Source organism: Drosophila guanche, unplaced genomic scaffold (assembly GCF_900245975.1).
Source record: "Drosophila guanche unplaced genomic scaffold, DGUA_6, whole genome shotgun sequence".
Taxonomy (NCBI): Eukaryota; Metazoa; Arthropoda; class Insecta; order Diptera; family Drosophilidae; genus Drosophila; species Drosophila guanche.
This window is the reverse complement of record NW_022995746.1, coordinates 4,091,950-4,118,380: the sequence shown is the minus strand read 5'-3', so window position 1 is coordinate 4,118,380 and position 26,431 is coordinate 4,091,950. Positions and strand designations below refer to the sequence as shown.

The window sequence follows — 26,431 nt, the reverse complement described above, 5'->3', positions numbered from 1 at the left end:
TCCACTTCAAACGGTTTAATCTTTCACTTTTTTGGTTTTTTTTCGGCTTTAAACGGAAAACGGAAAACACGTCCGCAACCTTCTTCACAACATCTCTCATGCCCAAGAGGTTCAAGGTTAGGTGGCAATGGCGCCATGCCATTGTGTCAGCTCTTAACAGCAGACATGCCTCATTTTGTCCCTAACCTTCTCTTCACACCTAACTACGCTCACTTACACGCTCATACATACTTATACTCGTATACTCGTATATATATAGCCCTGCTCATTCACACCAAATCTGAGGTCAGAGTCATCATTTCAGGCCATAGCTCATCTCGCTGGTTTGTTACGTCCTTCCTGTCCTCCTTCCTTCCTTTCAGCACTTTTAGAACCTGTGTAAATACATCATAAATAAATAATATACTGACTGTGCTTCCACCTCTACTTCTGTACCTTTCATTCCCTTTTTCTATTCAATGTTTTATCGTTCCTCGTCCTTCCGTTTATTAGAGCTGGTGTACTTGGGAGGTATGAAAGGGTATAAGTACTGGAACATAGAGAATGTTGTCTTTCGACAGTAGAGACTATCGATATACTAGCATTGTATAATTTCTTAGTGTGGGAAACTTATTCGCTTGAGTCTTGTCTTTTAATTGTAAAGACTTTTCGTATTTAAAATCATCAAAATTATCATTCAATGTCATATATTTCCCTCTCTTTAACGTTACGTTGATCAATAAATAATTTTCGAAATATTCACTTAACACTTATGTAATATAATTCCGACTGAAGAGTATTCCTGTTTGTCGTTTCGCTTCGTGAATATTTTCTCTCTATTAACACCACTTCATTAGCTGACGGCCATGCCCGCTGGCTTTACATTTTTTGGTCGCCTTTAGATCATCTCTCAAAGCATCCTCAATCCCCTGCCCTCACTCTCTTTCTCTCTCTTCTGACACTGTGGCCTTTGCCTCTTGGCGGTTTTTGTGTGTGTGTCTGCTCTTTTTGGGGCTTTAAATTATAAAGTGTTAATGGCGCTTTAATAAACCGCTAATTTGCTGGTAATCTGACCCCAACAGAAGAAGAGATGCCATGCCATTATGTGTGTGTGTGTAAAGTGTCTGTGTCTGTGTGTATGTGTCAGTGTTAGTTAACGAACTTCGGTTGCCATTAATCGCTAAAAGCTTTTCCCTTTCCGCTTTCCTATCGAGTCGGCATCGCTCCTAACAAACACACACAATACTCTGCTCTGCTTTATTTTCTCAACACCTAACCAAACCTCCTCGTACTCTCATTTATTCCATCCACTTATACAGTGGGCGTGGCTGGTTGTGGCCAACGCATAATTGTTGCATTTTACAGCCAGAGGTAGGGTCACATTGGAGACAGAGAGTGAGAGAGAGAATTGACATTGTACTACAGCACAGCTGTTGTTGGCTTGGGCTTAATTATTGCCAGCATTTATTTAATTGACTTAAATTTGCTGTTCGATTATTTTGTGCATTTAAATTTGCTTACATTATTGCCATATTCGGTTGGTCAGAAGCAACAGCACCACCACCACCAGTCGCCTCGGGCTATTTAAAAACGCCAATTTACCGCCTTTGCGTGGCTTTTCTTGATTAAATTTTTAGGAGAACTGCTGCCACAGTTTCAGAAGCATTTGGGTGCGACTACGCTCGTAATTGCATTACACGCCGCTCCCCTGTGATTACAGTTTAAGATGCATTATGGATTGCGGGCATTGCAATTTAATTGGCCGAAATGGGGACAATAATTTGCAGTGGCAAACGGAGAACATGTTCGGATTAATTGGACAATGTTTGGGGCTATGTCAAGGATATTGCCAAGGATTTGCCAAGGCAACAGTGGTTCTGAAAGGTCTTCCTCTTTCGATTTGAGTTATTAGATTCTTTATGTCAATGTTTAAGCCGATTACAAATTTGTTCTCCTTTCATCCAATTTTGAACAGGTCTATAGAATTAAGAACATAAAAATGTCAATAATACAGAAATTTAATTCCTAAATTCTTGTTGGCTTAGGTGCACTGATTGGGCAATTATATCCTAAACAATTGAACAGGAACTTTAATTTTATACTGTATAATTTTTAAAACAATAATAAAATCCATCAAGGAGACTATGAATGGAAAATCGACGACATAACCAGACAAGTACAGGCTGCCATAAGTGACATAATGTTTAAAGTTTGGCCAAACTTTAATATTGAAGCCATTTTTAAATATAATTAAAATAAATTACTTTCCTTATGAATATCGCCTGGCAGGTATGGAAAATACTTTGACACATTGCGAGGAAATTGTGTGAGCTTGAGGGAGAGTCACTGGGACAGGCGACTGCGTGCAATGAGGCTGGGGCGAAATCTAATTTGCTTTTGCCAACGCTGAAGAAGTTTTCCTCAACCACCTTGACACACTTCACCGAAAAATCTGCATCGAAGAAACTTCAATTTAGTTGAGGAAGATGAAGTTCGTTATCTTGATAGGTTGGTTGATTGGATAAAAAAGAAAGTTCATGAAAATTGAAGTTTAATTTATTATAATTTGCATATAACCCAATTGGGTTTTTGCAAATTAAATATAGCAGTCCACGTTTGGTTGCCCAGGAAAATTCGTACTTAAATTGCTTTTTGGATTAATTTAATTGTCAGCTCCTTTGCATGCAATTTTTGGTTCACCGCCTTTCCGTTCCAACTGCTGGCATATGTCTAATGTCAAACAATTTCTAATATAGCTAAGCGGAAGCAAAGCCCACCACAAAAAAAACACCTCAACAGAAATTCCACTCCCACGGCAAAACCAGAGCCAACCTGGACCTAGTCCTTACCTGTCCTTCATGTGACTGGTGGATGGTTAGGGGGTGTCTGGTGGTGTAGGGTAGGGTGCTGCTGGTGCAACGTCAACGTCGTGGTCCTGCTCAGCGTCATCCTCATGGCGTGCCTGCATGCAATTTGCAAAGAGGAGACAGACCCATAACTGCACCTAGACAAAAGGAAGAGCGCTGCACGTCCGTTCATTCCTCAGCCACACAGTATATCCAAGTCCACCTACATGTCATCCTCCATACCATCCATGCCACCGCCTTTTGTGCATTCCTCGTTTTTGTCATGCCATTTTGCCATTTCCGTAGCAAAACAAAAGTCAACTAAATCTCTTGTCACTGCGCTTCCTTTAGGCTCTTGGTCAGGGAGAGAGAGTACTGAGGTGGCCCCAGCTCTGGAGGACTCTGGCAGTCTGAAGTACGAGTACGACTAAGTGTGGACGGAAGGTGCAGCTAAAAAATTGTCCTTTGCCCGTGTGAACCTTGAAGCAGTTATACACTTTTTTGGTTCCATTTTTTATTTTTTTGGGATGATTGTGCCTGGGACCTCAGGAACAGCTCATTCTTTCTCAAGGTACGAGGTATTTTCGGGGGGCAGGTGACAACCATACAAAAATCTAGCTCAAAAGTTGATCTAGGCTAAAAATAAAGTTAGACTTTGGGACAGCTTTAAGCTCATGAGGACTGTCTCGGATGGGAGATGGAAGATGATGCGTAGGTGGTATGATGGCAAGCTGGAATGAAACTAATTGAGAGACGACACAAGCGTTGACATCTTTTGGGGGAGCAATACATCATCCTTGCAACAGATGCTCAGTTTGGTTTATTAAAATGGGGGAAATCAATAAGCCAACTAAGACATAGGTGAAGCATAGATTCCCTATAGAAATTCTATGAAATCTAGGTTAACGATTGCACAACCCCAGGCTAAAGGATTTCCCAACATCTGCATCGTTGCACGTGTACTTTCCCGTGCATTTAGCTATTTTCTCATCTCTCTTTTATGATGATCAATTACCCAACCGGATCACATAACTGCCATAACTACTTAAAAGCACGAGCAGTGTATCCTGGAAGCTGTCACTAAGCTGATAAGTGGCACAAAATGGCATCTGGCATTGACATGTATGGATGCGCCACCGCCTGCCTGCCTGCCTGCCTGCCTGTCTGCCGCGTCGGGGTTCTGGTTAACGAGCTTACGAGGACTCGTCTCCTCTTTGAGAGCAGAGCTGAGCAGCAGCAAACGAGCTGAGTAGAGAGCTTCCTCTCCGAAGATGTCGTGTCCTGTACGTGCCGCACATTCTGCACACTTATTTAGTTTAATATATCCTTCATTCCCATGCAGTAAGATGTGTATATATTGGCTCGTTTCAAACCATCAGCTTGTTTGCTTGAGTGTGTGTGTGTGTGTTTGGCATCGTGGAGAGGGTCTCAATGCTTGGGCTGTTGTCTTGTGCATCCGAAAAGTGCATTTGGGTTAGAAAGAGTCATCTCAATGACACACTGGTTCTGCTTGGAGGAAAATAAAATACTTTTGGTGAATTTTCTTAGGTAATTCAATACTGTTGACATTAAAAGTTGATCAAATATTTATTTCAAAATTTCCAAACCTAACTTCCATCATTTCCTATGCATGAGGAAGAGTTCAAGTTCTTGAAACCATTAAATGTCACACAACAATTGTGCCCACAGTTGAGTGCATCAAAATGCATCAAGCAATCCCAGAGAGTAGGGAGAAAGAGTGGGAGAGATTTACATCTCTTTGGCTATCTCTTTCAATCTGCCGCTTCCTCTGAGCAAGCCAGCGACTGACTCTCATGTGACAACACCGGAGAGCTTGTCTGCATCTCAAAAGTTGCGTTTGCAATGCTGCCCCGTCATCGTTGTTGTCGTGCTTAGGCAGCTATCATAAATTGTTGCTTAAATTGCATATCATACGATGACATCAAATGACAACGTTGAGCCCTCGAGCCTCTGTCTCCGCCACACAGTCCTCTCTGCCCACTGGCAAAAAAATCCATCAAGATTTTGTGCTTTTTTTCTTTCTGTTTTTCGGCCAGCCCAGGAGATTCACCCGTCACTCTGGGACGGCCTCCGACTGTGGATTGTGACTCTGAGTAGTGCTGCTGTGGTAGCAGGTGACGCATTCGCCCAGGGCAATGGGTGCCAGCTAGCGATGGGTGCGTTTAAGGTGGAGATCTCTTGGGCTTAAAATCACTGAAATTATCCACTTGGGCGTGGGTTTTCATGGAGCTGCTACCTAAATATTTGGAAATATTTATGTAGCTTACACAACTTTTACGAGGAATGTTTTGCTTTAGTTTTTGCTGCATGCAAAGCAAATCCTGAGTGAAGTTTTTCCTTCTGTTATGTTTCTACAGGTTAACTTATAAGCATCCTGGGAGTCTAGTCATAGCATCGACTGTTGAATGAGGCATACTCCCATATTCTTTCTCCTATCCAAGGTCGTGTCACGTGCCCTTCTCTGGTGCGTTATAGTCACAACAAAGAGGCCTTCTCATCTGAGGAGAAGCTGCATAATTTGCCCGGCGCCCGATCTGTGGGTGCGCAGAAAAATTGATTGTCAGTCATTCAATCGTTCAGTCATTCAGTCATTCAGTCAGTCAGACAGTCAGTCAGACAGTCAGTCAGACAGTCAGTCAGTTAGCCAAGTTGGTTGCCTTCCAACCACTCCAATGCTGGCTGTCACATCATCAGCATCATGATGATGATGATGATTTCGATCATGGGCCAGCGTAAATGTAATTAACATGTCAAAGTGCTGACAAACTTCAAGCCTTTTGTGCAGTTTCTTCAATTGCGGTTTTCTGTTTTCTGTGTTGTGCTTATTTATTTTACTTTTTCGTTTTTTGAAAATGTGTCAAGGCAGAGATCAGACAAGAGAGTTCAACGACAAGAGCCACAGCACTGAACAGAACAGCACAGCCACAACAACAGAAAGTTAGCATTGAGTAAGAATAATACTGGCCGCAATCAAAAGCAAATCGCTGCTCGCTCTCCTCCTTTCTGGCAGCGTCAGAGGTCTTGGCCTCTGGTGGCCCTATCGAATGGAAGGAAGGTTGCAAAAGTCCGGGCCCACGCCTAAAGGTTTATTATTGGTTTTTGTTTTGGGCTATTCTTTTTCATTTACCTCGTAATCTCAGATTATAAGGGTATATTGTGTTCTTAGAGGATCATGGTCAGGCAGGAGCAAGACTTTCCCATTGTGTAAACTATAATATACGAGTATGTACATATATCAATGGCAATGCATTCTGGCCTTGCTTTCCATCTGTATAAAATAAGATGTCTAGAAAAAGTTAGCATCTAAAGAAATGTGCCACTTATTCATTGACATTTTACTCAAGAAATAGTTAGCATAGAACACAATTACAGGGTAGACTCTCGTCCGAATATTATCGATTTTGACTACTTCTTACTTATATTTTATGTCTTTTACCATCTGTTGTCGCTTATTTATGACAAAGGTACCGAGAGCCAGTGAGATGACAGCCATTGCTGATTGCCCACAGCTTCGGCACTTCATTTAATGAGTTTTCATTAGCACGCAAATTGATTGCGGTAGCCTGAATAATTTATATACATTTATATATTTCGCAAAAAAAAACATGGAAAAGAACATGGCTTTAAAAAATGCATAATTTTATGCGAGTACCGCAAACAAAAAAGGGTAAGGCTTTTCGTATGGGAATTTTTCGGTCAGAGCAGAACTTAAGATAATTTAATTAGGAACCAGTAAAGAAATTCAAAGTTTTTTGGGAGGTTGTGAAATATCCCTCTACGTGTGGTTGAGTATGATCTGCGAATTAAAATTCCACGAATTGTAATGCTTGTTGAGATGGTTGTTGGGACCTCATACATTTCTTTCGCAAGATGAGTTCTTTCCCATAAAACTGTCCGCTAAGAGAGCGGTCTATTAGGGGAAGGGAATCTTTACTGTAGTTGTTATCCATTCAGAAATGCGAGATCTGTTTCTCTTTCTAAGCCGCCTGCTCTTCTACACAGTGCTCGCTCTTATGCTAAGACTCTTCAGGCGCTCTTAGTTACGGGTGCCTGAACTCGCGGTAGTGGAATCGAGGGATGACGAGCAGAGGAGAGAGCGGGTCTTCGATGGCTTTGCTGCTTGTTCCAATTGAAAACTGGAATTGGTTTCACTGGAAGCATTGGTATGCGATATTCGGAATCACGGAATCAATGGAAGCAGTGGGACCAGACCAGCCTAAGAGGCATAAAATAATTGAGCACTTGATCAGCAGGAGAGGGAAAAAGAGAGGAAATATTGCAGAGAGAGAGAGAGAGCGGGAAAGAGATAGGTAGTGAAAGAGGCACGTAGAGAAAGAGTGGTAGAGAGAGATCGGGATCAGCAATAAAGGCATACAAAAAGTAATAAATACAAAAGAAACTGAGCTGAACTGAAACCAAAGTGTCTTTGGAGGGGCGAATGGACAGGAAAGTAGAGAATGTGTCAGAGAGAGGGCTTTGAAAAAGAGGGGGAGGACAGAGCGAAAGAAAGTGTAATGAAGAGAGAGAGAGAGAGAGAGAGAAAGAGAGGGTGTATGTATGCAAGGTATGTAATGTTGTTTTAGTTGTTCTTGCTGCTGCTGCTGCCACTGCAGTGCACTGCTGTTGAATCAAGCAAACTGAGCAGTCAACAAGTCAACTTACAGATACAGATTCATTCACACAAACAACACAGTCACATATGCAATCACACATGCATATGTACACAAATACGAATGCCAACACGGATACACAGATACATGGATGCGATGCAAGTGGCGGTTAGTATTTGTTGTTGTTGTTGGCAAACAAAGAAATCAATGCACACCGAATAGTGCTAAAAGACAAGTACAACGAAGAGGAGAACAAGAAGTGGCAGAATAAGAAACAGAACCCTAAGAAATATCAGAAGAAGTGCCCTTAAGAAGAGGAAGAAGTAACAGAAGAAGTGGAGACATCATGACCAAGTCACAACCAATCCACCAACAAAAAAGGTATTCCCATGCACAGTTACGGTCAAGTTACTAAGTACCAATATGGTTTATAATCCACATGGATAGCCACATCGAATTTAAAAAGAGGAGGATATTTAATCCGATTTAATTCTACCATGGCTTGGTATGCATTCATTGGTAACATTTCGGATCAACGGAAGAGCAGAATATGTATGTATTTAAAATAAAAATCAAGGGCTTCGGCATACAAACTTCAAATGTTAAACAATTTAAAATTGTATTGCAGTATAACATGAGCCACACTTTTTTATTTTGAATGTGTCAATTTCAAAGGGTTGCCGAACCAATAAAAATTGTGATACAAAAAAAGGGACACGTAATGGAAAAATCTGCAAATTTGAACAACAAATTGGAAACCTAAATAGAATACATAGGTTGAAAATTGTTCCAGCAAAATTACCGGACAATTCCGGGAAAGCACAACAACAACAAAATGCAAATAAATTGTTAAATTTATGTTTACTTGTGACCTTTAAACGCATGCCCATGTGTATTCCCAAAAAAGAATGAAAATGTATTGCCACAAATATTTTCAGTGAAATTTAAAATATTTCAATTGAAGAGCACTTGACTTTAGTGCGCTTAATATTTTATCCACAACTGTACGAGTATGTGCATCTCTTTGAGTGTGTGCTTTTGTGTACAAGTAATGAAAGCAAAGCACTGGAAAAATAATGATTAAGTCTCTGAAAATACAAACATATCCAAACACACATGCACAACCCTCTCACATACAACATCTAACATAAAAAAAGAGAAAAATTAGTCGATCAGGAAAAATCTGCTTGGAAAAAAGCGCGTCGCGTCTCGTCGCTTAGTCGCGTAAGAGAGGAAGGAGGTGGAAAACGGGGAGACTGTTGGGCTCGAGCGTCGGGCTGTTGGATAAAATTGGAAAAACTCGATTTATGAGTTTCAATGCAGTTTCCTTTTTTCTCACACACTCACATGTATGCCTCAGTGTGTGTGTGTGTGTTGTCTTAAGTTGGAGCTGCATACCAAAATTTAGTTTTTTTGCATTAAGTTTAAAGAGAAGACAAAAAATGGATAGCTTTGTGAAGAGGGTGGCTTTAAGACTCCACTAAGAGACAGTGGTTAAACAATGGCTTCAAATATTTGTTTATTTAATATGATATTAAGAGCAGCAGATAGTAAAAATTCATATAAAATCCATATAAAACGTTTCTTGTACAATTTTGGAGTCAAAGCTTGAATCTTTCCTGTAGACGATCCATCGAATAGTTCTTGGAACCCCATGTCAATCACAGTTTGCTTATATCAATCAAAAATATATGTTCTCTTCTTATTTACTTTATTTATTTGATTTAACTTTTTGTAATGCTTGAAGCGTTTGACTGTGGTAGTGTGGCGCAGTGGTGTTGCCTACCATGTCAGACATCAGGCATTGCCTTGGCTTCCTTTTCTGCCAATCAGATGTTTGCCGTTTGCGTTTGCTGTTTGCAGTTTTGCGGCATTAAAGTTTTTTTTTATGTTCAAATTGCTGGCGATCCAATCGAGCAGCAAACATCAAACAAACATCGAGAGGCGAAGAAGATGGAAAACTGGCTGCCACAAAAAGTTTGCGCAACATTCGAGTGCATCCTGTATGCAACGGGTTTTTTGGGGCCAGCAAAAAATAAACCAAAACTTCGATCGCCATTAACTGGATATAGTGCGGAGTTAGCACTCCACATTCCACCAAAGACCAACGCTTCACCCCTGCTCTCGTATATTAAAATCCAGATCCATAAAAAATCACTTTTAATAAATTTCGTCATAAAAATCACATTCCACTCTACCAATATGAAAAATGTAGCTATATATATAAGTCTGTCCAGTAAGCGCATAAATCTCTGGCCCAGTCCCTGTGCCTGTCTCCATCCATGTGCCATAACAATAAAAATAAATCGCTTACTATAGAGAACTGGGAAATCCCCCAAAATACAACAACAAAAATCAGAAAGGGAAAAGAAAAGATACGAACAAGAAATAAAAATAAAAACAATTTCACTGCAACTGTTGCACACCTTGTTCGCCTCGGCTCGGCTCTGTTCTGCTCTGCTCTGTTGTGTTCTGCTCCATTCTGGGGGACAGACAGCAAAAGTTAGCTCTTCGTGCCCAAGGTCCTATGACAATCCCCAAGCACAGATTTTGCTGGTAGCAAAAGGGGGGCCTGCCTAGTGGCCAAGTGAGCGGAGGGAGGAGTGTTGTGTTGGAGTAGCTGAGGAGTTGAGAGGCGGACAGGCAGACAGAACGACGGGCCGTGAGTTCCATACGTAAACAGCTGAAAAAGCCACAACAACAGATACAACTTTTATTAAAAAACTAGATGGGCATTTTCTAGGGCTTTAAAAAAGAAGTTGCAATACTCTATGGATTTGAAAGCAAAAGTTTATTGATTGGCATAAGGAAGTAGGGAATAAGAATGGAACAACTGCTTTTAAAACTTGTCGTAAGTCCTAAAAATCGAGCAGACATTTTGTTTGCATTAGATCAGAGAAGAAACAGCAATGATAAAATGGTAAAATTTATATGTTGCCTATCCCTTCGTTATGAACCTCCGATTTTAATTACTATTTGTCTTTAACTTGACTTTCCGTCAAAACCTTTAGCCAAGTGACAATGCCCCATTGTAAGCCAGAAATCAGCAGAGGAAAAAAAAGATGCATCACAGTGTGCAATAAAATAAACGGAACTACAAAGGCCGAGAGCGAGCCATAGAAAGAGAGGGTGATATATCCCATTTAGTATACATATAGACTGACTCTGTGCACTAGAGAGAAAGAGTGAGATATAGAAGAGCAAGAGAGAAAGAGAGATAGAGCGAGGGCGCGAGACAAAGGAAACTTTTCAACAGCTTGCGAAACGAGCGAGAAACGTGAGCTAAGCTGAGGAAAAATATGCAATTTACAGTGGATATAACATAAGTACGATGGGTATACGTATACCCATACAAAAACATCTCTATATATCGTATGTGTGGGATATAACCCCGTCCGTGCTCGTGTACATGCACAAGAAATCTTTACCTATGCTGCAGAAAGATTCAACAGAGTCGGGGGACAGTTGTCCGATGGATGGGGCTGGCCTGGCCATATTGCTGTGTTGCCTTGAAGAAGATGCTGCTGCTGTTGCTGTTGCTAGAACGGGCTAAGCTCTCTGACTTGGGTTCCGAGCGCATCGCGAGGTGAAAGACTACAGCAACAGCAAGAACAGAAAAAACACAAAACATTAATTGCATGTGGCAAGACAAGCTGAAGGAGGAGCTGACTGGCGCAGGAGGAAGGGTAGTGGAGTGCACTGATACCAGATGAGGTGAAGAAGCTGATGATGCACTGCGGGAAAGGCCAGGAAATTGGAGGAGTTTCAGCTGCATATAATATCATCTTCCATTGCTGATCTGATGAATTGTGGAAACTCCGAAAATTTATATTTTACTAAAAAAATGATTCCTTTCTTAAGTAATTCCTCACGGGTGAGAGCTGCTGCAGCTGCTTTTCCCCAGTGTAGTCAGGGTAGGCCTTGCGGTTGCATTTCGTGACGCTGATGATAAGACTCGTAATGATGATGCCGACTTGGGGCATGCATGTGGAGAAGCGACTCCAGTCAGTCTCTGTCTATGTCCCTGTCTCTGTCCCACTGATTGGAGCTGCAATTGCCGTGCAGATTGGGGCAACTCTTGGCTGCATTTCATTTCTGTTCGCTGTTCCCTGTTCCCTGTTCGCTTGTCTGTGACTGTGACATGAAAAATTAACGCAACGTCGACAGCGGCAGCGCCAATGGTGAAAGTTGTGGGCTGCAATCGCATCGCATGCTTTTCAAGGTCTTTCCGTAGGTGTGTTGTACCTCCCTCTCCCTCACACCATGCTACCACCCCGAACCCCTCCCCTCCACCCCACACACACACACACACTCATCTCTTTCTATCTCTCTCCATCCTGGTTACCTGGACTTCCTCGAGCGTTTTTGTGGCTTGTGCAACTTGTGGTAAAGTGTCGAGAGCAAGTGATATTTTGATTGAATTTTGTAGCTCGATACGGACCGAGTGCTGGAGCAATAGATTGGCTTGTCGGTGTTTTTACAGAAAGGGAATCGATTACAAATTGGGGCACGCTCCACTTCGATTGGAGTGCAGCCATTGGGAGTGGTGCTTCGAGATTTTTAGAGAAGGTTTTGAAAGGAATTGTAATTGTAATTGGGTTTGCTAATGGCGGGGTTTTGTCTTGTGTTATTGTGTTTGGACAAGCATTGATTAAATCGATGTACTTTGGTGCTTTTTCTATATAAATGTTGTACTTTCTAGACAAATAAAATCAATTAACTTTTTATATAACTTGATTGTACAATTTTAATAGTAGCACTTAATAACTAATCTATTATTTATCAATTTAATTTTCTCTACTGATTGATTTTGATCACGTTTTTGAATTAAAAATATTTTTAATGGGTTTCATAAGTACTACAGATAAAACTTAATCGATTTCTCACGTCTAAATAATTGATTCTTATCGGTTATAATGGGGAATGCACTTTAATTTCATGAAACATGATCTCTCTACATAATATCAAATTATATCACAGAAATCTAATTTCTAGCTAGTGAAATCAAAAAGTATTGATTAAATGAAATCACGTTTCCAAATAACCTCGATTTAAATTTCTTTGTCTCTGGAGAATGTTTGCATATCTGAACACTGACTCATAATACATGTATGTACGTACTATTTTTCTCGACTCCCTCTCGTCAGCCATTCGATATGTAAATTACTCCATAGAAAATCCCCAATGATTTCCCATTTCACCTCATGTGTGCGGCGCACTCTTATTTCCATATTCCTGCAGTGTCAGCTCAAAAACTAAAGCCAAAAATGAAACCAAGCCAAGTCAAGTGCCGCTCTCTCTCCATCTGTCAGACCGACAGTCTGCCTGCCTGTCTGCCTGTCTGTCTGTCTGTCCGCCCATTTTTCTACCCAAATTGCTCCAATTGCTAATCACACACAGAGAAGCCAAATCCAAATCCAAATCCAAATCCAAATCGTTAGCAATGCCAATTGCTCCCAGACAGTTCACACATTCCAGGTCCAGGACCGTGTGTGTACGTTTCGGAGTACGAAGTCGAGTCCCAATCACCATCCCCAATCACCGATTTTCATTTCGATTTCCATTTCCATTCCCATTTCCCATTGTCCACGTCCAGTGGCTGACGCATGTCAACACACCCAGGCAAATGTGCAAAACTGCAACTTCAACTGCAACTTCAGCAATTTGCACAACACAAAACACGAATGGGAAACATCAGAGTAACAAAACAAAAACAAAAATTAAATCATTAAAATTGCGACACTAAAAAATGCCAATTAAACACCAATGGGAATTCCACAGTTACCTCCGCAAAAAATCTCTCAAATAGATACATAGATATTCGTACTCGTACTCGTACGGTGAGACGGTGAAAAAATAAAAACAAGAAATTACAGATTACGAAAAATGTCAAAAAAAAAAAAAAACTCAACAAGCAGCTAAAAAATAGTGAAAAAAGTGAGGGAGTCGAACAAGGTAGTGTCGGACAGCAAATCCAAAACAGAAACCGAGTGAAGACGGAACCGTCTCGAGGAAAGCCACAAATTAGATGTGTTGAGAGATAGACTCGTACGCCAACCCAAAGCAACCAACTCCCTCTCACGGCAACAATTGCAGCTAATCGTGGCACGAAAGGGGGAAACCACATCCACCTCCACCTCCACCTCCAGCACCACCTCCGTGCTGCTTGTCGGCTCGTCGACTCTGCGGCTGACGGCGAAAACAATGTTAACGAAAAATAGCATTTAAGGAGAAAGTGCGCATACCAAAGGCAAAGTTTTACAGTCTAGCAATTACAACATGATGACGATGACGATGACGCTGACGATGATGGTGGATGGTGGATGGTGGATAGTGGATGGCGCTGGGGCTGGTCATGGCGATGATGAAGATTATGAGAAGAAACCAGAAAGAAAGAAAGAAAGAACAGCCTACGATTGATAGATACTCTTTTGTGGATTGTTGTGGGCTATCATTATTTCGATCTAGTAATTGTACGTCCTTACAATTTGTTCTTCAAATGGCTCCTTTTTCAATAAAATTTGTGTATACTTTAATCAACTGAGATCCGACTGAGAATTCCAATTATCTTTCTTGAAAGTAAAACCATCGAAAAGCTCCCAGCAAGGGTATTACATATAGGTTTTATATCCCCATAGAGTAACATATTTTTATGAATTAAGCAAGTAGACAGTCGCCAGAGAAGCCACAGAAAGAAGATGAGGCTTGCTCCAACAGCAAAAGAAGTAGCCGAAGCAGCAGCAAAAGCAGCAGCAGCAACATCAACAGGAGGAGGAGGAACACGTTTAAATGAGTTAAAATCCGCCTCGAGCCTATAAAAAAAAGAGAGTGGAGTTGATGATAATAAAGAAGACGAAGATGCTGGTCAGCTAAAAATATCCAAGATGCGAGGCAGGCAGCAATGCAGATGCATCTGTGGGATACAAAAACGAGTACACCTAACCGAATCAAAAGAGAGAATTCCTCGTAAGTATTCTGCCAATTGGAGTGTGCACAGATGACGTTGACACTGAACGATTGGATGGACTGAACGTGAGCGAACCGCAGAAGAAGCAGTTCAATGACCAAAATGTAATGCAAACGAATAACCGACTAATAACTGACCCTGCCGCAAATACAACGAAACAAAGCATCAGATGCAGATACAGTGATGCAGCCACAGAGCCCTGCCTGCCTGTCAGGCGTTATGATCGCTTATTATGAGTGATAACCAATTGACACTCGGCCAGGACTCATCCACTTTCAACTCGATTTTAATTAAAACAACTCATGCTCTGTCTTGCAACGCAAGCGGCAGACAAAGACGAAGTTGTAATGCGAGATGCGATGCCACATCCAAGGGCCACAAAACCTGATCTTCATTTTAAGATTTTCGCATCGTTTTAATTGTCCCACTTTTTGTGTTGCCGTCTTACAGAGAGTTGACCACTGAACTGGCATAGCTCAACAGATTGGCAAGCGAGGAACCTTGAAAAGATTTCCTTCCCCTCATTCTTAATATAGAAAATCAAAACAAGTCCAGCATAAGGAATCGAAGGAAGAGCCCAACAAGTGACACTGATTCCCTTGATTGACTTGAGAACTCGTTTTGTGCTGTCGGATTGGATAAATTGTAATTACAAATGTGGCAAATATGGAGAACGGGAATGGGTAGATAAAAATAGACCTAATGTGCAGTTTGGGTTTCCCCGCAATCAAGTTATTTTAGATTTTATTTCCTTTGAATTTTCTATCCACTCCAAGTTTTTGTAAAATGTATATTTAAGCCATTTAGTCAATTAAATACACCCCCAAATAAAATAGATTTTCTTCGAGGACACAACCAAAGTTTGTTTCTTTGCCAACAAAAGAGTTCCAATCAAGCAGCAAAGTTTTGTCTGTAAACCAAACATTGAAATCTATGCCACAAAACTCCCCTCCAACTAATTTTTTGATATACTCATATTGACTTCTGACAACACTTCAATCCAGTGGCCAACAAATGTGCAACAAATCCTTATCGCACCATACCAAAAAAAAACATCCCAAACTCCGGCTTTTGAGAAAACACTTTACGGCTTAGTTGGATGAGGATGAGAACAAGCTGCAGAACAAGATGAGAACAAGAGCCCCGAGAGCCCCGAAGCGACCAACAAAATTCATTCAATGTGTGTGCTAAAACTTTAAAAAACTTCAAACTGCAGTTGGTGCAGTGTTGTGTAGAGCGAGAGGGAGCGACAGAGGCAGTGAAGGGGGAGACCACCAACATTCCATCAAAATATGTAGCACAAGCTGATTCAACGAACCATCTCCTACTCGAGAGCAGCAGCAGAGGCAGCCAAAGGCAGTCAGAGCGATAGATGGATTCAGTTTTGTTCGGTTGGATTCGGTGGTTACAGTCGTGAAGCCACAAGACCCGTGTGTCCATGTGTGAGTGTATATATGAGGGTGTTGGTGTATCTGAGAGAGTGTTGGTGTAAGCTCTGATAGTGTTGTAGCAACTTTGAAGGGTGTTGGTGTAGCTCGAATAGAGTGTTAGAGTATCTTTGACAGTATAGGTATGTCGCTTTGATTGTATTGGTGTGCCATCTTTGATAGTGTTGGTGTGTCTGTGTGCATGCAGTTTTCATTGCAATATCTCAAAGCCAGCTAGGAACGAGGACAAGCCAACGACATGAATGGCAGCATTTGCTTTGGATGTTCCTTCCTTCCAGACAGAGGCACAACTAGTTACAGGGGTGGTGGTATGGTGTTTGCTAAGAGGGTGTCTCCTTCTCGCCCTCCTCTTTCGAGTCGAATAGAAATCCAACTAAGCTTCAAACATCAAATGCAATTCAAATTGAAATCTTTACAATGCATACAGTAGTTGCATTTTCGGGGAATTTCCCTGTCCCAGCTCTCTCTCTCTCTCTCTGTGTCTCTCTGTCACTGTATCACTTATATCTGTAGCTGTGCATAAAAGAACTAGTGGCACACAACAGGCACCCAATCTGGGAGAAATAGAAGAGACAGAGAGAACGATTTGAAGTCGGCCCCGGTCCCGGCCCCCGAAGGCAAGAGCAACAAAAGAATCTTGAACTCAAAATGGGTCTCACACAGATGCAGAGCTCCAGAGCCACCCGCTGGATTGGAGCACAGATACTCTAATATCTGGCCAGACTAGTTTTAGATGCCTTTTCTTTCTACACCATCCAACTTGTTATTGCTCTGACTGCTCCGTTTGACTGTTTCGAATATAGATTGTCTGCATTGCATTTCAAAAGCACATTCTCTCTATCTCTCTCTCTCTTCTGTAAATTCTTTTATTTTTTTTTATTTTTTTGCGCTAAGAACATTTATGGCCTGATAACACTCAAGCAAGAACAACAACCATGTTGACATAGATATGTTCATTGAATTGGGTTAAGTTTTTTCCACCATCTTCTTCCTCTGGTTGTTGCTCTCGTTGTCGTTGTGGCAGTCGTTGTCTTTGCTTTTGTTGTTTTCAGCTTTGAAGATGACGATAGTCTTGAATAAGAATAAGTTTGGATTTGGGTTTAGGTTTTCCGAGTTACAATCTGTCCAAAATTTGACCTTGATCTTTATGGAAATTATTCATACTCGTACATTAAAATGGTTCTCTCTTTTCTTATCTTTTCAGGTGAGTTTAAATATTCTTTTGCCCCAAAGCATATCAGAGCTTAATCAAATGCTGATTATAATGATATAAGCGTAAGTAGATTAATCGGTAATATGGCAATTAAATTGTATAATATAATTTGCAATATAAATATTTTGTATATGCATAAAGTGATTCCCATTCTGTTATTTTAATAAAACTAAAAGGATGCTGCCAGTTCGGTTCAGAACAAGTTGCAATGTATCATGATTTAATGTTCCATACAAAAAGTTACTTCAACCTGTATCTGTATCTATAAAACATTCTTGACCTACAAATAAATTCGAAATACAATTAGCAACACGTCAAAAATCCCAAAGTTCTCTTTCCAATATTCCTTACACCCATAACTATGCTCTCATCTTAAGGTTTCTTTCTTTTAATCATTTGTTCCTTTAACAAGCGCACATCTTTCCCTAAATTTCAACCAATATTACTTAACCCCCTAAGCTGTCTGTGCAATCAAGTATCTTATTTAGTTTCAAGAGCTGGAGTTGCATTTGAACTTCTGAGTGATCCCGGGATATGCTTTCGTTTGTGGCCATCCTTTTGTATGCATTCGTAGTGCCTGATAAGATCTACAATTTACAGAAATTAGCTCAAATTGTTTCAAATGCCACCCAACAACAGGGGCAGCAGCAGTACACTCGTAACAACTGGATATCCCACACACAGATGCTGCGCCTCAAATTGCAATTCTCTTGCCCCAATCTCCCAGCTGCCTCTGCCCCGCGCGCGCTCTCTCTTTCTCCTTCTCTCTGTCCCTCTCGAATTCTCGTCTTTCTTTACGCTGGTCACACGCAGTGCGGGTCCAGCCCCATCCAGAGCTCTGTAAAGTGGCCAGTTTTGGATTCAGCCCCACTGTCCCGCCTCCCTCTCGTTCCTTACACCCTCTTCTTGGAGGCTACCAGTTCGGTTCAGAACAAGTTGCAATCGCCGCATCGCTAACAAAGCCACTCGACGACTGCAAAAATGTGGCCAATGTGCCCCAAGATGAGGCGGGGTGTTGATAGAGGGTAACGGGGAGAGGTTTGTTTGCCTTTGGCTTGGAGTGGGGGTAGAGCTTGCTATATGGGAGAGAGAGAGAGAGAGAGCGGGAGATTGGCTAACTGGCAATTTGAAGACTTGGCCAAGGCAACTCTGGAGGAGAAGCCTGCTTCTGCTTTGCTGCTGCATGCTGCTGTTTTAGCTGCCTCCTCGCATGACAAGTGGCCTGCAACTAAATCGTTGCAACAGCAACAGCAGCAGCAACAACTAGGGAGATTACTATGATTTTGGGAGTATAGAATGCACCGCCACTCAGAGAGCTTCACAATGGGAGGTGATCATTCGATAAATGTACACAAAAAATCGTATTAAATGGGAGGAAAGTGGATGTTGATACTGAAAGAGCCTAAGTTTAGACTGTAACTTAACTCTACACGATGCAATATACCCTTTAAGCTATACCTGACTTAGGGTATCAGAAGAGCAACTTCCACAGCAGCTGTAAGATGAGCTCTGCCACAGAACCTTAGACCAAGACCAAGACCATTCGCCCATAGCTCCTTTCTGCTTAGTTTTTCTCAGTTCTAGGTTCTTTTTGTGCATTTGAAATTTATTGCCCAGACACACAACACAACACACGCACACACACACCCACCCACCCATCAGCAGCAGCACCAGCACTCCCTCCTGCCTTCTCCATCTGTGTCCATCTCGTACTCGCACCCGCAGAGCTCTCCTTCCTTGTGGCTTTACAAAATTGTGTTGGTTAAAAATAACATTTGATGCAATTGAAATTATGCGTATGCCTTGTGCAAAAATATACATACTATATCATGCAGCGCCATCTGTTGTCGGCCTGACCTGAATTTGTGGGTGGCAGTGGCTCGGGAGAGGTGTCGTGGGTGCCTTGTGTGTGGTTTTATTCACCATTTACATAACTTTTTTATTGAGTCTGCTCCTTCATCTTTTGGGAGCAAAGTGCTGAACATGTCAATATGTTTTATGGATATGTTTGTGGCTCTAATTTAATGGAAATTTCGTTTAAAAATTGCAATTTAGAATTTACAATATCTAGAAGGATGGCAGATAGACGAGGAGAAAGTCTCTTAAAGTGTTTAAAGGTGAATGGGAAGTGTAGCTACAATAGCTACAATCAGAATCATTGATGACTACTCCTGTAGTCAAAGAAATAAACCAACTTTAGGCATTGCCATTTGCCATTAGCCCATGTCGGATGTCGGATGTCCGATGTCGTATTTTCGATCACCATCTAAAATAGCATTTGGCTCATTTGCATAGCTCAATGGAAACTTGAATTTCCAATGAATAACATTTGCGATATTCATCCGCTATTATTGAGCAATCAAAAGTGTTCAACTTGAACGCAAAAAAACAAATTTCAAGGGAAATGAGCGACTTCTCAATCTAAATCTCTTCGTATCCGTAACTCCCACCACTGAGATTTTATCTCTGTATGTATATGTTGGCAGAGAACAGGTTGCTTTGGCGTTGAACCAAAAGTGACCGAAAACTCCGAGGCGATTCAATCAATAGAGGGGAAACACGTGAACTTTGAACTGACCTAGCCCACATAGCCCGAGACCGACAGATACCGAAAGACAAAAAAGGGAAACGAATCGTAACGAAAAGTGCAACAAGAAGCATGCAACAAGGGAAAGGTAAACACACAGGCGGCCACGGACAGCGTAAGATACTCGCAACCTCACACCCTCGTCCCTCCTGCAAAGCGACAGCAGACAAAGATACGTCTATATAGCCGCTGCTCAGATACATTTTTTGGGCCATTTGGTCTGGCACTCGAAATGCAATTGGACGCGGGCGTACTCGTAGTATCCCCCGCCCAAAAAAGCAACAACAAAAAGAAGAAGAAAGAAATTCTATATATTGATTTACGCAACGATAAAATGGCACAGACACAGCCATAGTTTGCACTTCACAGATACAGAGACTCTTTTTTTCGGTGTAAGATACAATGCTGATGAAATATTGAAATCAATTGCAGGTTTCTGTTTCGCTTTTTGTTTTCTGTTACTCGTTTTTAAGTCTTTTTTTTATATTTTTTTGGGTTGATTAATTGGCAATGGCCAATGCAAATGTTGTTGGCCTTTTGGCTGTGAGGCACACAGATACAGATGCAGGCAGAGTTACAGCTATGGCCACAGATACACTGCTAGCTGTTGCAAATGCACAGCTACAGCAGCTACAGATACACAGTTACAGATGCATTGTCAACGTTCCAAAACAGCGTATGGCATACAATTTAAAAATGTATCCAAGAGATACATTACACATTACGGCCATGGCTTGCCAAGTCTTGACTTGGAAATTCCCTTCACTGCATTCTTTCCCACACCAAACCAGACAAAGAGCACGCCACAGATATGGAGAGGGTAAGGAAGCCAGCGAGAGAGAGAGAGAGAGAGAGGCAGTGGCCAGAGGCAGTGGCAGTGGCAGGGGCAGAGTCGGAGGTAGTGTGGCAGCGCCTGAGAGTTGTGGCATGCAATGCCCAGAAAGAGACAGACACTGCGAAAGAGAGAGATACGTTTTTGGGCCGTCTTTTGATAGTTTTGGTTAGTTGACTGCAGGGCTTACAACTGACTCTCGGTCTTGGTCCGGAGTCTCAGTCTCAGTCTACCAGTACCAGACCCGTCCCAGTGTAGAGTCTCACTCTCAGTTTGCCGTCGCCGTCGCCGTTGCCATTCGCATTGTCGTAAATTTTATTAGAGTGTTGCCACCCTCCCATCATCCCAGTGCCCCAAGCGACTCCCAGAAACATCATCATCATCATGCAGGAGGCGATGATGATGCGACCTAACACAATTTTACTTAGTTTGCATTTAGCTTATGTCTTTTGTGTTTTACTCACTCAAAATAAAAGAAGATTGCAAAAAAAAAAATCTAACACGAAACATGAAAAGCCAGTTGAATGGATAAACCAACCATGGTGATACCCTCGATTGGGATTCATTGTTTGAATCATTGATTAAAAAAGTATCTACAAGAAGTGTAAGTCTTTCAATTGTTAGATGAATCCTGTTGTAGCCAAACAAAAATATAAACATTTTCCAAATATCATCATTTAGTTTCGTTCCCTACCTTTCCAAAAACCCAACAAACCCCGTTCTACTCTACAAGTACCGGGTATAAAAATACCCATAAAACGTTTCGCATTTCAAAGGCCACACATTATTATTACTTGTGCTGCTTCTTCGTCTTCGTCTTCTTCTACTATTGCTTTTGAGTTTTTTTCAAAAGTTTTCAATTTATTTTTTCTTCTTCGTTTCAGTTGGAGTGTGTGTGGGGGGAAAACTGATACGGACTTGACTTGTCTCGCTGACTTATTGTCGGTCGAGACATTGGCTTAACATAAATGCTTGAGTTTGCGGCTCATTCCAAACCCTCAAAGTGGGTGCTGGTTGCACTGTATGCTCTCGGATTTGTTTTCATTTATGGCATGGATCTTTCCCAACAAAAACGTAGGTGAAAAGACACTGACTTTTGTCAAAGTTCAAATTGTTATCTTCATGAGCCGCAGAATCATAATTGATAAAGACAAGGCGCTCATTTGTATTTTCATAGATTTTCGGCGACTTGCGTTTGTTTTGGTCGGGGGTCTCCTTGGGGTTATCATGGGTCTAAAAATACGAGTATTAAAGCAATTATGCTGCGGCACTGACTGGGATGTCCGCTTTGCTGTGATTTCGCTTTGGGAACTGGGTTCATTGGCCATCCAAAGGTTGCTTATTGGAAGCTGTGAGCTGCTAGAAGATGTGCCGTGCCATGCGTCAGACGGTTTGACTCCATCTGATTTCCATATTGAAATTAATTAATTTAGTATTTCGGTGACGACTCCCTTTCGTAATTCATTTCAAAAACTTCGATATGTGCTTGTGCCTATAATCTCTGCCCAAACAAAAGTCTAAATTCGGAAAGTTACATATGTAAATTCTGTGAAGCTGATTTGAATATCCAATTACATGGGAATTCGTGATTTGTCGAAAAACAACAACAGAACAGAAGAACATTTGCGTTTTCGGCTGCTACCAAAATGCACTCAATAATAATTGGCAAAGCGCCTCCCTCATTGATGGAAACCAAATTGAAATTCCATCGAAAAGTGCCCCAAAAAGGGGAATTCACACTGAATTCAAAACTCAAACACGATGTGAATGTGGTGTTTGGTGGCCAATAATTACGAATATATTTTCCAAAGTAAAGAGCTGCGGCCGTGCTGCAACTCTCGGTCTCTCTTACGACATTTCTCTTTGCTTTCGAAAACACTCTCTTTAGCCACACAAAATGCACCGAACGAATGCCGGTTTTCGGGCGGGAGTGTGTGTGCGTGTGCATGTGTGTGGGCCTTTACTACGTTCTCCTCTCGCGCGTATCTCTCAGATACATTACGCTCTCTCTCACGTGTAGTAGTAGTAAAACATGACATATGCGGGGCCCCTAGCGTCGTGGCGGCCTTCTCCCTTCCAGCGCGCCGTTCCAGACCGACTCAAGAGATACGTTTCGGACCAACTTCTGCTCTGCTCTCGCCAGCGTTGTTCGTGTTTATTCGTGTCGCTTCCGCCGCTTCGAATGCGACTCTGAGACCTCAGACTCGAACGGCGACCGAATAGTCCGAATTTTACTCTCAAACTGTACGGTTTGACAGCAGCGCAGTTGATAGCAGAATAACAGTATCGCAGAGAGAGTGCAGAGAGGTGGTAGGCAGGGCAAAGGCAGCGCGTCGTGTATTTTCTTCTTTCTTCCTTCAACAAAATCTGCCACACTGCCACAAAAAACAACAACAGTTGTTCCACAGAGAGCGAGCGAGAAAGAGTATCCAAAAGTTTAAACAATTTAAAGTGAGTGTTGAAAAAAGTGCAAAAGATACAAGAAAACGAAACAACAAATAACCAAAAAAACCAGTAGATTTCAATCGAATATATAATTAATAGAGTATCATAAAAAGCCACTTAATAAAGTGCCACAAAAACTAAGTTAAATCAAACTTAAATAAATAACAATAAGAAAACACGTCAGTAAAATCAAGTAGAACACAAATCATGGCTTTAAAAAAAAACCACTTCAACTCAGCCCGAAGAGAGCCATAAAATCCACTTGAATGCAAAAATATCTTTGAAAATATAAACTGAAATTTCGAATAATAACTGTTTACGAGTATTGTTATTTTCGGCTGACATCCTGTTCTTTTGTGCTGAAATTCGCATCACAAAAAAATACTGCTACATAATAATCATCATCATAATAATCGTAATAATCATAAATAATAACAACAATTTTCGTGTGACAAAAAACAGAATGGAAGCAACAAAAAAGAAACGGGCCAACCATTCACCATACACATTTTTCAATTGTAATTTCCGGTGTAGCGGAATTTCGCTGTGCATTGTCTCTGTCTAACTGTGGGTGGATTGACTGTGTGTGGGAGTGAGAGAATCGAGAATAATCCCAAAAAGAAGAGTGGAAGAAAAACATTAAAGAAGAGCTATCGCAAAGCATAAACAGAGAAAAATATGGGAACATAGAAAGAGCCCTAAAATCCGAACACCACATAAAATGCAAATAAAATAGACCCAAGACAATAGTCAAATTTGGTTTATGGAATTGTTATCCCATTCTTAATTGAGGTTACATAAAAAGTCTTAAAGCAGCAACCAAAGCTACTAAAACATTTCTGGGCTCACCACAAAACAACCCAATACATAACCGAGTATAAACAATGTTTGTTACATTTTGTTTGGTTTGGTTTTTACACAAAATAAAACAAACGATTCAATTTTTCAGTTAAATAAATATAAACGATTTAATGGGCGATTCTAATCGCCTTATTCTCCAGACTTTGCATGTGGTTAGACTTGAATTCAATAAATAAACGAATGTTTGGAATTATTCTATTAAACAAATCCAATTTAATTTCAATTCCGTTTAGCTAAATGGAACCAAACCTTGTTATACAAACATGAACTTTGATCTCATGAATACCTCCATCAATTACGAGGACTTATCTGTAATAGCCCACCAATAAGTGGCCATAAACTTCAACTTTAATGGCCCTTTCCCTGCACCCTATCGTCAACGAATTCAGTTCCCTCACTGACCTAACCTAATCAGAGTCAATATTTATTTATCTGAAGCAGAAAACTTTAACCAACGTGGAGCAACATATTTTACGTTTTATCTGGTTGATACTTTAAATAAGCCAGCCATCAATCGGCTAAGAAAACTTTCTGACAAGGCCGCAAAACTTCGATTAAACAGTACCCCGAAAAAGCATTCCAGGAACGGGGCATTCCACTCTCCTCAACTGTCAGCTAATTAACATGGAAATTTCTCGACCCCACGAGCAAAATATATGTACGAGTACACGAGTATGGTTCACTTGAAGCAAAAGTTTTTCCTTTAGATACAGAAGGGCGGTGTATGGAGGAAGCGCCATAAGTTTTCAGAATTTATTGAGTCGACAGCCAGCCGTGCATAAATGAAGCTTTCTATCAATAGATGGAGCAAAAAGAAAAGAGAGAATGAGAGAATACGAATGGGAAAAACATATTCAAGTACTAGTAGATAGAAAGATACAAGAACCAAACACAAACATTGCGTAGAAAAAAATACTTACATTTAATTCTACTTGCTGCCAAAGACTTAATTATAAACAATAGATATTTTATCTTTGCTTCAAAGTAACCTCAATTTGTGTGTGGATCAAGCATCGGCATACCTTATATCCACATATTTCATTTAAATTTCAGTCTGTGGGCTACAGTGCAATACCAAAACGAACACTAGAACATTCCAACTAAAAGTTGCTTAACCCTTGATCCAAGTGCAATAAAGAAAAACTAAAATCACCTACAAAAAATCAACGAAAAGTTTTTTGTGACGCTGTGTTCATTTTTTTGCTTATAAAAACATAAAGAAAAAATCAAAATCCAATTAACTTTTATATTCCTCAGCGTTAAGCAAACGCTACTCAAAAAATAAAAAAAATCATCGAAATATAAACTTAATAGTGATTTAAAAATAAACATTGCTGCAATACAAATTTTGTGCAATTTAAATTTAAACAACAAACAATAACAAGAAACCTTGAAAAGGTCAACGGATTTTTGCTAAATCAAAATCAAAAACATAAACAAAAACTTTCAAAATCAAATTACTGGAAAAAGGTTTATAAAATACAACACAATTTTCAACTATTCAAGTGCTAAATACAGTTTAAATAAATCAAAATAAAATACATTCGCTGAGACGGATTACAATTAAGACTTTTCCTGCAAATTTGTTCATCTTTGTAAGTATATATTTTAGATATAATATATGACATAATGAAACCAATCCAAAAACGTTAAATCTCTGCTGTTTTATGGGTTTTTTTTCTCTGAAAATATTTGCAATTAAAATTAGAGTCTGGGTTCAAGTATCAGTTCTGAGAAAAGGGGTAATTGTGAGCATTCATTATACAGAAGGCCTAGTGTTTGTCGAACATCATTAATATCACTTACTGATCTGTTAATTGAAACTCAATCGAACTTAGTACATTCACAATTGCTGACCCATTTCTAGGTCATTGTTTGAGTTTTTAGCATGTTCGCTTTGGAGGATTCCCTTTTCTTTCTAGCTACAGGGGGACTCCCACATGCCAGAGTAATTCTCACATAAGAGGCTTAGTAGACAAACGAAATCCCCGCTCACGGCACAGGCCATCCAATAAATTTAACTCAATTGCACAAACATTCCCCAATGACTGACCGTTGATTGTTGTTGTTGTGGCTGAGTGTTGTTGAGGCTTTCGTGTGAGCTTTTATCTGCGCTGAGATTCAGAGGGTGAGGCGACCCAGCAAGTTTATTGTTTTTGCCCATGATAACAGAAACAACGAACATGCAATTTTGTAATTATAAATGTTACGGTCTGTTTGAGAAGAGCTTTGAGAATATTTTGGATTCAGTTGGGCCACGAGAAGAGAGGGACAGATACCGATACAGATACAGATACATTCCTTGCCATGCTCGTGGTGCAGCCTAACTGTTGATCATTTCCGGCTGGAAATTATTTATTTTGGCCAACTGTTGTCCAAGCCTGTGTCTGAGGTCAGCGAACCCCCGCCAGTGCCAGTCCCATTCCCAGTTGCGTGTTTGCTTAGGCCCACAAAATCCCACAAGATCTTCGGATGGAAGAGCAAGTGGAATAGCCGCTGCGGGTATTGACTTTCAACTTAGTTCAGTGCCACAACTTTTGGGGCCCACACACACCTCTCAATTATCATTCTTTTCGCTTTATCTTTTGTCGTTTCTTCACCTTTACCCAATTTCATTCTCAG

The 26,431-nt window shown here is 40.8% G+C and overlaps 1 protein-coding gene and 1 long non-coding RNA gene across 3 annotated transcripts in view; both read left to right on the top strand.

Annotated features, from left to right (window-relative positions):
• The window catches only part of LOC117582435 (fibronectin type-III domain-containing protein 3A), a 116,629-nt gene that overhangs the window by 26,564 nt on the left and 63,634 nt on the right, over window positions 1–26,431 (top strand). The gene's annotated exons all lie outside the window — the stretch shown is intronic.
• On the top strand, window positions 22,655–24,950 carry LOC117582438. The gene is made up of 2 exons (XR_004573717.1): window positions 22,655–22,954; window positions 24,863–24,950. It is a non-coding gene; the product is annotated as an uncharacterized LOC117582438 (long non-coding RNA).